Genomic DNA, 15,254 nt, shown 5'->3' on the forward strand with positions numbered 1-15,254 from the left:
CCCACCCTATTGTGCAGTAATATTGCTCCGCTCAATACAGTGGCACAATGTTATTACACAATAAATACCGAGCGTGTGAAAAGGCCCCTTAAGGAGAGGGTTGAAAAGAACGGCGTACCATCTGGAGCACCGCATGACGCCATGTGGTGCAACCGGCAGCCACCGGAAGGTGCGACAGCGAGACACCGAAGCCGAGACGATGATGAGGGTGCGGAGTGGCGGGGGCAGGGGTCGGGGGCGGCGACCTCTGAGATAGCGGCGGCCGGGGGCAGAATAAGAGGCGGCGGCTGCGCCCGGCGGCACAGCCAGTGCACCGGCGGACGCCGCAGCACCAGCCATCCAGCCAGCAGCCACTCACTCCTCTCCCAGAGGTAAGGCCGGCCGGGCGGCACGGCAGCGACACCGCGCAACTGCAGCTCACTTCAGTTACTGTCTATCAGCCTTTCTGTCTCAGTTGTGTACAATTTTCACAACGGTAACTAGTTTAGAACTTCTCCGTTCATTTTCAAACCGTTACCTGAATCAGAAGATGTAACATTAATAAAAACAAAAACAAAGTACGCAGTGTTAAATACGTAAATAGGTTTCCAACAGATGTACACATTGCACTAGTGCAAACGTCGTTTATTATATATCTGCATTTCTAATGTTTGCCAGTACAGAATTACAACTGAATTTTCAAAAGATTCATTTATATATCGTGTCGACGTAACAAATGTGATACGAGTGTAACGTAATTCCAACGGCATTTAAACGCTCGACGGTCGCCTTTACTTGTTTAGACTTTCAGGACTTGGCACTCGCCTCGAGTTGTTTACTACGCATTCGTGCGCACTTTCTTTGCACGTACTGTAAAGTTAAAATGAAAGGCGTTCGTGTTGCACCGATAAAGGCCGCAGACATTGTCGCACTATTTTACGAGACACTATCCGGGACAGTATTCAGCTGATGATTGTGCGTCTGAGTATCACGCAAAATAGTGCGACAGTGTGTGGGGCGTTTATCAATACAGTATGAATGCACTAGGTGGGCCTACCAGGTCAGACTAAATGTAGCAGGTTGCTAGAATTGTTCGACGAAGAGGCGATTATTACGGAGTTGCTTCGTGAACTCGGGTGGTAATCCCTGGAGGGGAGACGAGCCTCCTTTCCACGGAACGCTATTGAGAAAATCTATAGACGCGGCATTTTTAGCTGATTGGATTCTAATGCCGCGAACGTACATTTTGTGCAAAAACCGCAAGACAAGGTAAGAGAAACTTCCTGGCAGATTAAAACTGTGTGCCGGACCGAGACTCGAACTCGGGACCTTTGCCTTTCGCAGCCAAGTCCTCTACCAACTGAGCTACCCAAGCACGACTCACGTCCCGTCCTCACAGCTTTACTTCTGCCAGTATCTCGTCTCCTACCTTCCAAACTTTTACAGAAGCTCTGCTGCGAACCTTGCAGAACTAGCACTCCTGAACGAAAGGTTCGCAGGAGAGCTTCTGTATAGTTTGGAGGGTAGGAGACGAGGTATTGGCAGAAGTAAAGCTGTGAATACGGGGCGTGAGTCATGCTTGGGTACCTCAGTTGGCAGAGCACTTGCCCGCCAAAGGCAAAGTTCCCGAGTTCGAGTCTCGGTCCGGCACACAGGCTTAATCTGCCAGGAAGTTTCATATCAGCGCATACTCCGCTGCAGAGTGAAAATCTCATTCTCAAGGTAAGAGAAATTAGGACCTCTATGTGGGCAAATAGGGAGTCGTTCTTCCCTCGCCCTATTTTCGGCTGTTACGGCGCTTAGCGTCGGGACTAAACGATATGTACCCAGTTGGTAGACATACGTGCAAAATACATTTGTATTCAGGAAAGGCAGCAGGAATTGAAGTATAAGTCAAACGTGGAATGAGTAAACAAACATCACTGTAAAACACTCACATTGTGAATACTCAACTTATACATTGAAGATATGCATGTCACGCATTACCGAGTCCTTTGCCTACTGATGGCGTTGACATGCGCAACTGTTAAGTCCCTGTACAATACTTCTGTTGCACCCACCTGAAGTTAAAGTTCCACGAACCTAACAGTTCTAGCCGTGAGATGACGTCACCGAGGCGAGGTAAACTCTGAATAGGGATGTACGAACAATTCTTTTCAGAACTGCGTTGGAATTCTGTACAGCAGGGTGGGGCAAGATTTAAGCTCGCTGGCCTTGCCCAGGCCCGAGTGGCAAAGCGCTCAGCCTCGATTCACTTTTCCCCCTCCCCCTCGCCACGCTGTCTCAGCACGAGGAGGGAGAAGAGGGGAAAGCTGCATTTAACCAGCAGTGCAGCCGCCTTGCACCCTGCTTAGTTTTATCTTGCACAGTCCTCAACAACACAGGTCCCAAACAAACAAATTTTCAAAATTATTTGATTGTTTCTGGTGTGCTGAAGACATAATTTTTATCTGATACAGTCGGCATACCGACAGACGCAGACAGTTTCACAGAGCTTCGCAGATAAATTGCCATGTAATCTTGATTTACACTGACGAGCCAAAGAAACTGGTACGCGTGCCCAATGTCGTGTAGCGCTTCCGCGAGCACGCAGAAGTGCCACAACACGACATGGCGTAGACTCGACTAAAGTCTGAAGTAGTGCTGGAGGGAACTGACACCTGAATCTTGCAGGGCTGTCCACAAATCCATAAGAGTACCGGGGGATGGAGATCTCTTCTGAACACCAGGTTGCAACGTATCCCAGATATGCTCAATAATGTTCATGTCTGGGGAATTTGGTCGCCAGCGGAAGTATTTAAACTCAGAAGAGCGGTCCTGGAGCCACTCTGTAGCAATTCTGGACGGGTGGGGTGTCACGTTGTCCTGATGGAATTGCACACGTCCGTCGGAAAGCACAATGGACATGAATGGATGCAGGTGATCAGGCAGGATGCTGACGCACGTGTCACCTGTCAGAGTCGTATCTAGATTTATCGGGGTCCCATATCACTCCAACTGCACACGCCCCACACCATTACAGAGCCTCCGCCACCTTGAAAAGCTCCCTGCTGACATGAAGGATCCATGCATTCATGAGGTTGTCTCCATACGTCTATCTACTTGACACAATCTGAAACGGGACTCGTCCTGCCAGGAAGGTAGCTTGACAACGTGCTCAGTACGTTTCGTTCTACTGAACGTCACGATAAGGTCCCTGAACAAGCTCTCCGCTATGTTTTGCACACCGACTGTATCTTCTGGAGCCCACTCGTCTTTCAGTTTCTCCTTGGGTGTGTCCATCAGATCCCTGGACGTCACAACTGCTTTGCTTTAATTGAAGGTGGTTTGTAGCTCAGGTTAGATGGCATGTTCCCCAAGGCATTGAGCTTTGTGGATATTCTTAATCAGGAACTAGAAGTTTCCACCGACAGTATTCTATTACGCAATCGCTTGACTGATTGTAAAGTGCTAGTGATGCCTTCTTTTTAAGTACAGAAAGGTGAAACTTTCTCGAAGCTGTACTCTTTTTACTATTAAAAACACATTCTGAAAACCGGCATGAGTTCTGTTACTAGAAACAGTGCTTTTGAAATGAACTGAGTTAGGACGACTGGCTGCACGTGCCCTCTTATTTGACTGGGTGTTTATACCTACCAGTGGCCCACGTTTTCCACTGGGAGGAGAAGGAGAGAATTTTGAGGGCTCCATATTGGTCCCAGTAGCAGCTAGGGAAGTGTAACTCCACCTAGACAGAATCCCAGATGCCTAGATAAGCCTTATACAAATGCGGTTTGGAGGGTTCCACAGAGGTTGCCTTCTAACGACTGTTCCACCTCAATAGCCACGCATCTCAATTGCGAGCAGCACACCTTCAGATTTAAGGTTTTCTTTATAGCGGTTTTTACAATTTCAGCGATCTGGCCGGTCAAACCAAGGTGTTTGTTCCCTGTGACACACAAGATTGCACCGCCGCGCCGCGCAGTGATCGCTGAAGCATGCCCAGAGCTTACGGTGAGAGCGAACTGGCTTTGCTTACCAGTCCCCAGCTCAGGAACCTCGGGACCGCCAAGCCCGTACCCAGCAAATGAATGCTGAGCCCCTGAGGGCTTAAATAACTATTACCTAATGGATTACGAGACCTTTTTTCAGCCGAGGTTTGCCTGCTCAATAATGCTATATGTTTCCCGATCATCGTGGTTGTGAAGGTTAGCAAGAGGTAGAGTTATTTATTGCCATCAAACACAAATGGACGCAGTGACCAGCATTATAGTACGTCTCTGGTCACGGCTAAGCTCGGCATCGGTCAAATATGCTGAAATATCGTCACACATTGTTGGAACAATCTGCACACAATAGTCAGCACTTCAATCTGCCGGTCGGCGCGGTAGTTGCGAAAGCATTATTTCGGGACTTCGTATTTATAACGACTTATCAAATAAAAACACTTTCTCAAAATTTGGTAGATTCTCTGGGGGTCAACCCACGTCGGATGTGCACACGTTCAGCCAGAACAGTGGTGGTGGTGGTGGTGGGTGGTGGTTAGTGTTTAACGTCCCGTCGACAACGAGGTCATTAGAGACGGAGTGCAAGCTCGGGTTGGGGAAGGATTGGGAAGGAAATCGGCCGTGCCCTTTCAAAGGAACCATCCCGGCATTTGCCTGAAACGATTTAGGGAAATCACGGAAAACCTAAATCAGGATGGCCGGAGACAAGATTGAACCGTCGTCCTCCCGAATGCGAGTCCAGTGTGCTAACCACTGCGCCACCTCGCTCGGTCAGCCAGAACGATATTCCTCCTCGCCCTTCAGTTACGCCATTACAACCGCACTCACTCCTCACACAAGACAGTGTCGGAGGTTCCGTGCGGCTTTTCGCGGATGATGCTGTAGTATACAGAGAAGTTGCAGCATTAGAAAATTGCAGCGAAATGCAGGAAGACCTGCAGCGGATAGGCACTTGGTGAAGGGAGTGGCAACTGACCCTTAACATAGACAAATGTATTGCATTGCGAATACATAGAAAGAAGGATCCCTTATTGTATGATAATATGATAGCGGAACAAACACTGGCAACAGTTACTTCTCTAAAATATCTGGGAGTATGCATACGGAACGATTTGAAGTGGAATGATCATATAAAGTTAATAGTTGGTAAGGCGGGTGCCAGGTTGAGATTCATTGGGAGAGTCCTTAGAAAATGTAGTCCATCAACAAAGGAGGTGGCTTACAAAACGCTCGTTCGGCCTATACTAGAGTATTGCTCATCAGTGTGGGATCCGTACCAGGTCGGGTTGACGGAGGAGATAGAGAAGATCCAAAGAAGAGCGGCGCGTTTCGTTACAGGGTTATTTGGTAAGCGTGATAGCGTTACGGAGATGTTTAGCAAACTCAAGTGGCAGACTCTTCAAGAGTGGCGGTCTGCATCGCGGTGTAGCTTGCTGTCCAGGTTTCGAGAGGGTGCGTTTCTGCATGAGGTATCGAATATATTGCTTCCCCCTACTTATACCTCCCGAGGAGATCACGAATGTAAAATTAGAGAGATTCGAGCGCGCACGGAGGCTATCCGGCAGTCGTTCTTCCCGCGAACCATACACGAGTGGAACAGGAAAGGGAGGTAATGACAGTGGCACGTAAAGTGCCTTCCGCCACACACCGTTGGGTGGCTTGCGGAGTATAAATGTAGATGTAGATGTAGACTACTGCTCACTGCATCCCTCAACAGTAACATTCGAAGATCACACCGGCGCTTGACTATCGATCCTTGGGCTATGCTCGGCCCGCACGAGTAAAATAGGTTTTTTTCTGTGCACCCTGAAAGACTTCTTTGGAGCGACAGTCGGAAAAGAAACTGGAAAAGTAACTTAGGGTTACAGGACAGAATTTAAAGAACATTAAATTTCAGAACAAGTAATAAAAGTTACAATGTACCGGGGATAAATTCCCTTCGACTCTGATGGTGAAAAGTACAAAAAAATCGTGCAAACGTTGAGTATACATTAACGGAAAATGGTGAATATTTACACAAGCTTTGTTTTACATTAAATTGCAATGATTATTTACTTTCCATAGTTTGTATGGCCATAAAACACAATCATAACTTGTTGTTTTTGCGGCACCACACAGAATCATTTTTTATTTCAGGAACCCCTTTAATTTTCATCCCTTTCAACACGGCTTTCATCCATTCTATCATGAATATTTCAGCTCAACTCAAGCACCACCCACGAAAGGTAGAGAAGAAATACCACAAATCAGTAACAACTTGATTCTTACCTTTGCTGAACTAATTGTATACATATGAGTAACAAAGTTGGTCCTCATACATCATAATATACAACAGATTGACAACTTTTTACTCTAAGTCAATGCTCTAAACATGTCTCAAGTAAGTACAGACAATTGTAAGTAATGTGTTTATACATAAAGAAAATTTACAGAAATGACGTTATTAATCAGCCTTAGGTTATTTATTTTTGTTATACAGCTATTATAGTTGCCAAAAGAATTGACAGAGTACATTCTTGTTCAATAAACATGTCATTCAAAATGAAGTGTCAGCATTCGGTACTCGTTAACTACTATCAGAACTTCTGAAGCCTGGCACGAACTCTTACCTATCGACTCCGACAGCTAACTAGATCATTACATCATTATTTACTTGCCATTTGGAAGATACCTTTTACTTCCTCTCATCATACGTTTTTCATGATCACTTATAGATACATACATTCCCGTATGAGTGGGACAACTTGTGTGAAGTAACTGGCATCATTGAATGTTCTTAAAATACGTCATATTCCATACACTTCTCTACTCACTTGAACATCCATTACACCTATCCCTCTCAACTCAATACCTTCTTTATTTGAAACATTTTCTCCTTAAGCATCTATTAATCATCATTATTTACCTCAATAATTACTCAACGATTTCTGTATGTTCCTTAACTTAAAAGACCATCAACCACCGGGAGGACGACGGTTCAATCCCGTCTCCGGCCATCCTGATTTAGGTTTTCCGTGATTTCCCTAAATCGTTTCAGGCAAATGCCGGGATGGTTCCTTTGAAAGGGCACGGCCGATTTCCTTCCCCATACTTCCCTCACCCGAGCTTGCGCTCCGTCTCTAATGACCTCGTTGTCGACGGGAGGTTAAACGCTAATCTCCTTCTCCTCCATCAACCACATTAAACGATTTATCCTTCTACTTCGAATCACTTATCTAAATAAGTGAATCCTCCGTGTCATTTTACATGTTATCCTATTTATCACATCCATCAGCCAGTATGTCATCCAAGCTTTTGCAGTTTGTCCGCTCCTCCATGACTCACGGAATAAGAATACATGAACTTTTTATTGATATTATTATGTTGGTGCATAAGTTCGTAGTGTCTTTGGTGTCTAATGGTCACAACAGATACACATAACAGAGATTTTAGTTATGAATAACATATTCTCCTTCTCTATTTACTAGTCTGCCAACGCTGGAGTAACTTCTAGATTCCACGGCAGTAGAAACCACGTGGTTTTGAGGCAAATAACTCATCGAGCCGAGATTGAAGCGCATTTTCATCAGCCAAGGAAGCTGCTTGACGATTGTTCGCCAGCGGCCCGAAAAGGTGAAAATCTAGGGCGCAATATCACGTGAATGAGGCGGGTGCGGAATCAGTTCCCCACCCAACTCCCGTGCAGTGCGTTTTGCCAGTCTAGCAGAATGCGGGCGGGCGTTATCGTGCCGTGCTGTAGCACCACTTCACGTGGTCTTCGTGGTCGTTGTCCTTGGATTGCGTCTGCAAGGCGACTGAGTTGTCTACAGTAAATGTCAGCAGTGATGAAACTTCCTGGCAGATTAAAACTGTGTGCCCTACCGAGACTCGAACTCGGGACCTTTCGCGGGCAAGTGCTCTACCATCTGAGCTACCGAAGCACGACTCACGCGCGGTACTCACAGCCTTACTTCTGCCTTACTTCTGGTCCCGAGTTCGAGTCTCGGTCGGGCACACAGTTTTAATCTGCCAGGAAGTTTCATATCAGCGCACACTCCGCTGCAGAGTGAAAATCTCATTCTGGAAACATCCCCCAGGCTGTGGCTAAGCCATGTCTCCGCTATATCCTTTCTTTCAGGAGTGCTAGTTCTGCAAGGTTCGCAGAAGAGCTTCTGTAAAGTTTGGAAGGTAGGAGACGAGATACTGGCAGAAGTAAGGCTGTGAGTACCGGGCGTGAGTCGTGCTTCGGTAGCTCAGATGGTAGAGCACTTGCCCGCGAAAGGCAAAGGTCCCGAGTTCGAGTCTCGGTCGGGCACACAGTTTTAATCTGCCAGGAAGTTTCATATCAGCGCACACTCCGCTGCAGAGTGAAAATCTCATTCTGTCAGCAGTGATGGTTACGCCACGGGGAAGCAACCCGTAGTGCACCATACCACACCGTCGCTGTTCCACGAGGTGCGTAACACTGTCTTTTGTGGATGCACACAACCCTTTGCATTGAGCGTCGCTGCTTTGTTTGGGCTCAACCACTCCATTCCTCTCCTTATGTTAGCATAAAGACAGCATTTATCGTCACTAGTAACGACACAGGATAAGAATGGTCGTCGTTGTTCACACACTGATGACGAGCAAGCAGAGATGCACACATCGCCAGCCACTGAGTTTTGTGAATTTCGCTTAGAGCATGCAGTACTCAAACACCGATTTTTGAATCTTCCCCACTGCGTGCAAATATCTCACGAAGTTGGAACCATCACAGTTCATCACATTTGTCAGTCACCGAGTACACTGACACCAGTAATTGTGCAATAAAGCGTTTAAACGATATTCATCAAACCACGTGTCAAAACAATGCTCCTTAAAACTAGATAACCATTTTCTTGCCGTGGTGTCTCCAGTGGTATTATTCCCATACACAGAGCGAATGTTTATGGCACTGTACTTGATACTCAATTTTCTATCGTCCAAGGCTGCATTCACTACCTCCAAATGACAAAATGGCAATGTGTAAACTCAGTTAGCAACAGTGAACTACAAATAAAAATTACAATCGATAAATAAACCTGTAGCAAAAATGGTTCAAATGGCTCTGAGCACTATGGGACTTAACATATGTGGTCATCAGTCCCCTAGACTTAGAACTACTTAAACCTGACTAACCTAAGCACATGACACACATCCATGCCCGAGGCAGGATTCGAACCTGCGACCGTAGCGGTCTCGCTGTTCCGGACTGTAGCGTCTAGAACCGCTTGGCCACCGCGGCCGGCAAAACCTGTAGCAACCAGAATACGAATGAGCAGAACAAAAGCACTACGAACTTACGTACCAACCTAGTGATTAGCTTCACTCACCCTTTTAAGAGATGTTTACTTTTTGATTTCGCATTTACACATGTTATTTTGGGACTAATATTTTTATAATTTTGACTTTGGATAATTACACAAAAATGGATTTTTTGACACCTCGATTACTACTATAATAGTGACGTTATATTTTTATGATGAATGTACTACAGGTCTAAACTGTTCCTAATTAAAATACCTGGACAACCACCGTTTAATCTACTGCTACTGTTTTCTTAATCCAAGGCTACGAAGCTCAGGAGAGAAGAGAAACAGGAAATAAAGTTTCAGCCGTCTGGGAACATACCAGCCGCCAGTTCGTATACCAGTAAAAGAGTAGCTGGTTCCATATACGTGTTCTGAATCTATTTTGTTGTCTGGGTTATAATAGTCTTTTTATGTTTTCATGTGCTGAGCCATGAACTCTGTTAATTAGCACTTACCCTAGTTCCACAGGGCACCACTAGGTGCAGAGCTCGGTGTTTGGAGTTCCCAATTCACCACTTGAAAGTCTCCTCTCTTGCGTGGTGCAGTTCAGATGGTCTGTGATCTGCAAATTCCGTGTGTGCGTCTGGTGTAGAGTTACTCTGCTACCGCCTGTCACTCTACAATCGTGTTCATGTCGGAACTCACACACAAATCACAGGTAACGGTTCGAGGTAAAATCAACCGATTTTAGCTGCTTAGAAAGCATTTTCAGGCCTAGAATCACTAGAAAACACTTCCCTGCTACGTACGTGACGAATAGTTGACCTTTTTCATCGCTGTAACGTCCACATGTGTCTGTTCAGCACATGACTTTTACTGTTATATACACGATATACAAGGGTTTTAACGTTCTCTCTTTAAGACACAGTACATTAACATTGTTTCCATTGTTTGATAAGATAAGTTCTTTCAGTCCATTAAATTTCGGTTATGCAGCCGCGCAAATGCAATTTCTTCCACTGCTATTTCGGAGGCGTATCGTCCGGCCATCTTCAGAGGGAGTCACAAGACTTACTTTGTCTTGTGAGTCTTGCGACTGACTCTGAGGGTGGCCGAACGATACGCGGCCGAAATAACAGTGGAAGTCATTGTATTTGCACCGCAGCATGCCTGAAATTTAATGGACTATTCATTACGCCGCAGGAAGTTGAAAATGCACAAGTTTGTTGAGGATATGCAAGATATATTGCACTGAACAATCCAAAAAGTATTCTGTGGTGCCACCGCCAGACACCACACTTGCTAGGTTAAATCGGCCGCGGTCCGTTAGTATACGTCGGACCCGCGTGTCGTCACTGTCAGTGATTGCAGACCGAGCGCCACCACACGGCAGGTCTAGAGAGACTTACTAGCACTCGCCCCAGTTGTACAGCAGACTTCGCTAGCGATGCTACACTGACACATACGCTCTCATTTGCCGAGACGATAGTTAGCATAGCCTTCAGCTACGTCATTTGCTACGACCTAGCAAGGCGCCATTACCAGTTTATATTCAGATTGTAATAATGTCTAAACAAGAGCGATGTTCTCCAATTGTGGATTAAAGTTAAGTATTCCAAGAACTACGTTCTTTTCTTTATAGGATAATTACTTTACCTTGTTCCAGACCTCACGCTAATCTGCGTGAGCTTAAAAGCGTGCATTTCGGCCTCCTCTAGCAACACGGTGTTGGCTCTTCTGCCAACACTTCATATTCAGAATGAGATTTTCATTCTGCAGCGGACTGTGTGGCAGATTAAAACTTTGCGCCGGACCGAAACTCGAACTCGGGACCTTTGCCTTTCGCGGGCAAGTGCTCTACCATCTCTTTTTTTTTTTTTTTTTTTTAATGTGTGCCCCGATCGGGACTGGAATCCGGGATCTCCTACTTACATGGCATACACTATTTTTTTATTCAAAGATACACGAGGGAGATTTGAACTTTTTTTTACTCGAACCCGGGATCTCCCGCCCACATGGCAGACGCTCTATCCATCCGAAGCACTTTTTTTTGTTTTTGTAGCCGAAATGAGAAAGAAGATAAAAATTGTTAGAGGCGAACACATGACTACAAGTTCAGAATGCACAACGATTACCTCTTTTTTTTAAATATATACCACGACACAGACAAAAATTGTAATAAAGTGAAAAAAGAGAGATAATATTGACACCAGGGAGGGATTTTATTTAATTTAATTTTTTTTATGAACCAGCCAACCATGAAATGCAATAATTTATCAATCTATCACGCTGCCGATTCCGTTTTTTTTCTTTTTTTTTTTTCACAGGAAACACACCGACCTATACACTCAAATGGCAGTGTATTCATTCAAAAAACGAAAATATTCTCGTTTTTTCCAAAACACTTATTGAAGGCAGTCAATTAAAATAAAACAAAAGAAGTCATTTCGACAAAAACAAAAGGGTGAAATCAGGAACACGTATACGAAGGAATGGGGCGTCAATTTTAACGTTCCCACACATTCTTTCTTCCGCCACTTCTACATCGTGGAACATCTAAATCCATAGAAGCGTCCACAAAAATAAAATAAAAAAATAAAAAAGGGGCATGGCAACTCCTCCAACGCCTTGGCGATGAAAAACAAGATACAACATGTTAGAAAAAAATTCACAATAACGGGGCATCCGGAACCACGTCCAATGTGCGGTGGCCATATAGTAGGAAAAGGTACACGGATTTGCGTCATATCCACTCACCATCACGAAGTGGACATAATGACCAACAAGCCACATTATGGTATTGTTCTTCGATAGAGGAAAGAAAGTTGAATCGGGACGCACGAGAATCTCCCCCGAGATAGCCGCCTCCGACGTCCTGAGGAGAAAAGCCAGTTGTCGGCGAAGCCATCTCCAATGGTCATGACCGCAGGAAATCAACCGATGAGATAATGTATCGGTTTCATGGCAACGATTGCAGCGATCCGTTACACTGAGGCCAGTACGAAAAAGTCGCACGCTGGTAGGTACAATATCATGAACAACTTGGTACCACAAGGACGTCACTTCCATCGGGAAAATCGGGAGGCTGATGTTAGACCAAACAATCTTCCAGCTCGTTTCTGGCGACAGGGCGTCCACAGAGGGAAGACTATAAGGCACTGGCCAGCGGCTTAACAGCAGTTTTAGGGAGAGATTCTCTTGGGAAAGGATATTTACTCCTAAATAACTGACCCCAAGAAAAAATTCCCTGACGAGCCGTAATTTATAACTAATCCTACCAATATCTACTGGAGGTGTTAAACTCGCCGGTCGGATACCGTCATAAAGGCGAGCTGTAAGTGACTGGGGGGGGGGGGGGGGGCACGTTAACACGGTGCGACGGATGAATAAGGCAGAAGCCTTAACCTGAATGTCAGGGACGCCCAAACCTGCCTGCAAACGGGGCCACGCCATGACCCCATAACGCACGCGAAATACAAAGTGGCGCCAGATAAACCTGCCAGATAAACTTTGCAACTTGCGGGACAACATCGCAGGAAGTGGAAAGATTTGTGCAATAAAATAACCCTTACTTAACACATACGATTCCATGGCCCGAACCTTATGAAGAAGTGAGAGGGAGCGACGCTCGTGTTCAATGATTGCACCCTGAATCTTATCCGTGACAGACTTCCAGTTCATCGTAGCCATCTTTAGCGGACAGCTGTCAATTATAACACCCTACGATCGATATCGGGTGACCTTCGAAGCCCATGGAATTTCAACAGCGTCAAATCCTCGCAAACTGAGTAAACGACATTTCTGGTCATTAACCCGCGCTCCCGTAAGACGACAAAAGGCATGCAAAACTTCCTTCGGCAGTGATATATCATCATGGGTACGGAAAAGAACCATAGCGTCGTCAGCATATGCGCGAACGGTAAACCTTTCTCCCAGCAGCGACCAGCCATTCAAACGAGCAGCTATGGTTCGCAATAATGGTTCCAGAAACAGCACGTAGAGCGACATTGATAATGGACTCCCTTGAAGGACGCCCTGACACACCGCGATAGGGGAATTAAGAAGGCCATTTACGTCAATGGACGCCCGAATACCAGTGATTAGACAGCTAAACAGACGTCGTGCAGCATTGTTAAAACCAACAGTCGTCAATACTCGCATAAGGATTTCATGATTGACGCGGTCGAACGCTTGGTGAAAATCGATGAAAAGCAAAGCGCTTGGCACGGGAATGGGCTCCCTGGAACACTACATTCACCATGGAAGTTTTCGTATCTCCTATTGAGGACCAAAATCGAATATAAAATTCCTTGGGAAGACCATCGGGGCCAGGTGATTTGTGGGAGGGAGAACGAGCCACAGTATCAAGTATATCATCGCGATGGAATACAGAGAGAAACTCTTCCAGGAGAGCTGGTGTAACAACACGATCAAGTAGGGAGGTGAAATCAACAGACGGTGGACCGTCTGAATCCACTTCGGCATAAAGCTCGGAATAGTACTGTTAAAGTTCATGCATATCAGATTGGGAGGACCACTCACGCCAATCTAGAAAACGAATGGTAGAAGGACACGTCCTTTGAGATCGCTTGTGAAGCCGGAGAAGATGATAGAGAGGGGTCAACTCACCCTGTACGATTGAACAAGGCTGGGAACGCAGTCGGATCCCATCTATTTGCCTACGTTTGAGTTGGAGAAGTTTTGCCTTCACACGGTGAACGTCGACGACCCTCAAGGGGGAATCACGAGCATTATCGTAAAGATCGCGAAGGACTGCATTATTAACTCCCTAGTGCGCCTTATTTCAGCCGCCTTTTCAGCGCTAAAATACTTGAGTGTATTTCGAATCCTGGGTTTAGTAAAAGTAACCCACCAATCGAGAAGTGAGGAATAACGCGTCTGGGACTGGGTTGTCCGCCGCTATACGTCTGCGATGATGTCTTCCAGAGAGGGGTCTGTGAGATGTAGAGTGTTTAGCTTCCATAAAGGGCGCGAGAGATGGACCCGCTGCGGTACATGGTTAAAATTCAATGAAACAGCACAGTGGTCAGTAAAACTGACAGAAATTACATCAATCGATAGAAGCTGACCACATATGGGGGCACATAAATAAAAGCGGTCCAATCAGCTACTTGAAGTAGCTGTAAAAAGCGTAAACCGCACCAATATAGGATATCTGCAAACCCAAGCATCCTGGAGGTACAAGGACGTCACCATATTAAGTTCACGACAAAATGTATAATTGGGGGTTTGATCAACACGGCGTAAGACGCAGTTAAAATCGTCCCCAAACAAAATCTTGAGCAGGTTCAATCGGAGTAAATAAACAACTTCTTCCTTATAAAAACACGCGCGATCGGATGCACGACCGTATCCAGACGGAGTGTAAAGAAAAATTAAGGTGAGGTCATAAAAACTACAGCCTATACCGCGACCATCATCTAGCGTTTCGAAGTCCGTCAGCGGGATTCCATCTCGATAAAGCAAAGCCATACGGTAGAATCTATAGGCGCGACATTGAAAAACAGGGAATATCCAGGAAGACAAAACACATCAAATAATACCTGCCGGCCGGAGTGCCCGTGCGGTTCTAGGGCATACAGTCTGGAACCGAGCGACCGCTGCAGTCGCAGGTTCGAATCCTGCCTCGGGCATGCATGTGTGTGATGTCCTTAGATTAGTTAGGTTTAATTAGTTCTAAGTTCTAGGCGACTGATGGCCTCAGAAGTTAAGTCGCACAGTGCTTAGAGCCATTTGAACCATTTTGAGCCAAATAATACCTCTTGTAAACATACGATATCAGCTCGGGAATCGTAAATAAACTGGTGTAACGCAGCAAGCCGTACGTGGGAACGTATCCTATTGACATTGAGGGTTAGAAATATATACGCCTGCATCCGTCAGCACATGTAAGGTCAATAAAACAACACTAAGAAAAAAACTCTCAGCACGTCCGTCTCTCCCCAACGTGCGGAGGCGGGGAAAAAAGGTATAATGCCAGTCCTCCCCACCTGACGCCGAGGGATCCTAGCTTTTC

General features: G+C 45.7%; 1 protein-coding gene across 1 annotated transcript in view; it reads left to right on the forward strand.

Moving 5' to 3' along the window:
* Positions 1-319: 319 nt before the first annotated feature.
* Positions 320-15,254, forward strand: part of LOC124796230 (glucose dehydrogenase [FAD, quinone]-like) — a 64,225-nt gene continuing 49,290 nt past the window's right edge. Inside the window, exon 1 of the mRNA XM_047260321.1 lies at positions 320-371. The gene's annotated coding sequence lies outside the window, so the exon portion shown is untranslated. The remainder of the gene's footprint in view (positions 372-15,254) is intronic.

This window comes from Schistocerca piceifrons, chromosome 4, assembly GCF_021461385.2.
Source record: "Schistocerca piceifrons isolate TAMUIC-IGC-003096 chromosome 4, iqSchPice1.1, whole genome shotgun sequence".
Classification (NCBI taxonomy): Eukaryota; Metazoa; Arthropoda; class Insecta; order Orthoptera; family Acrididae; genus Schistocerca; species Schistocerca piceifrons.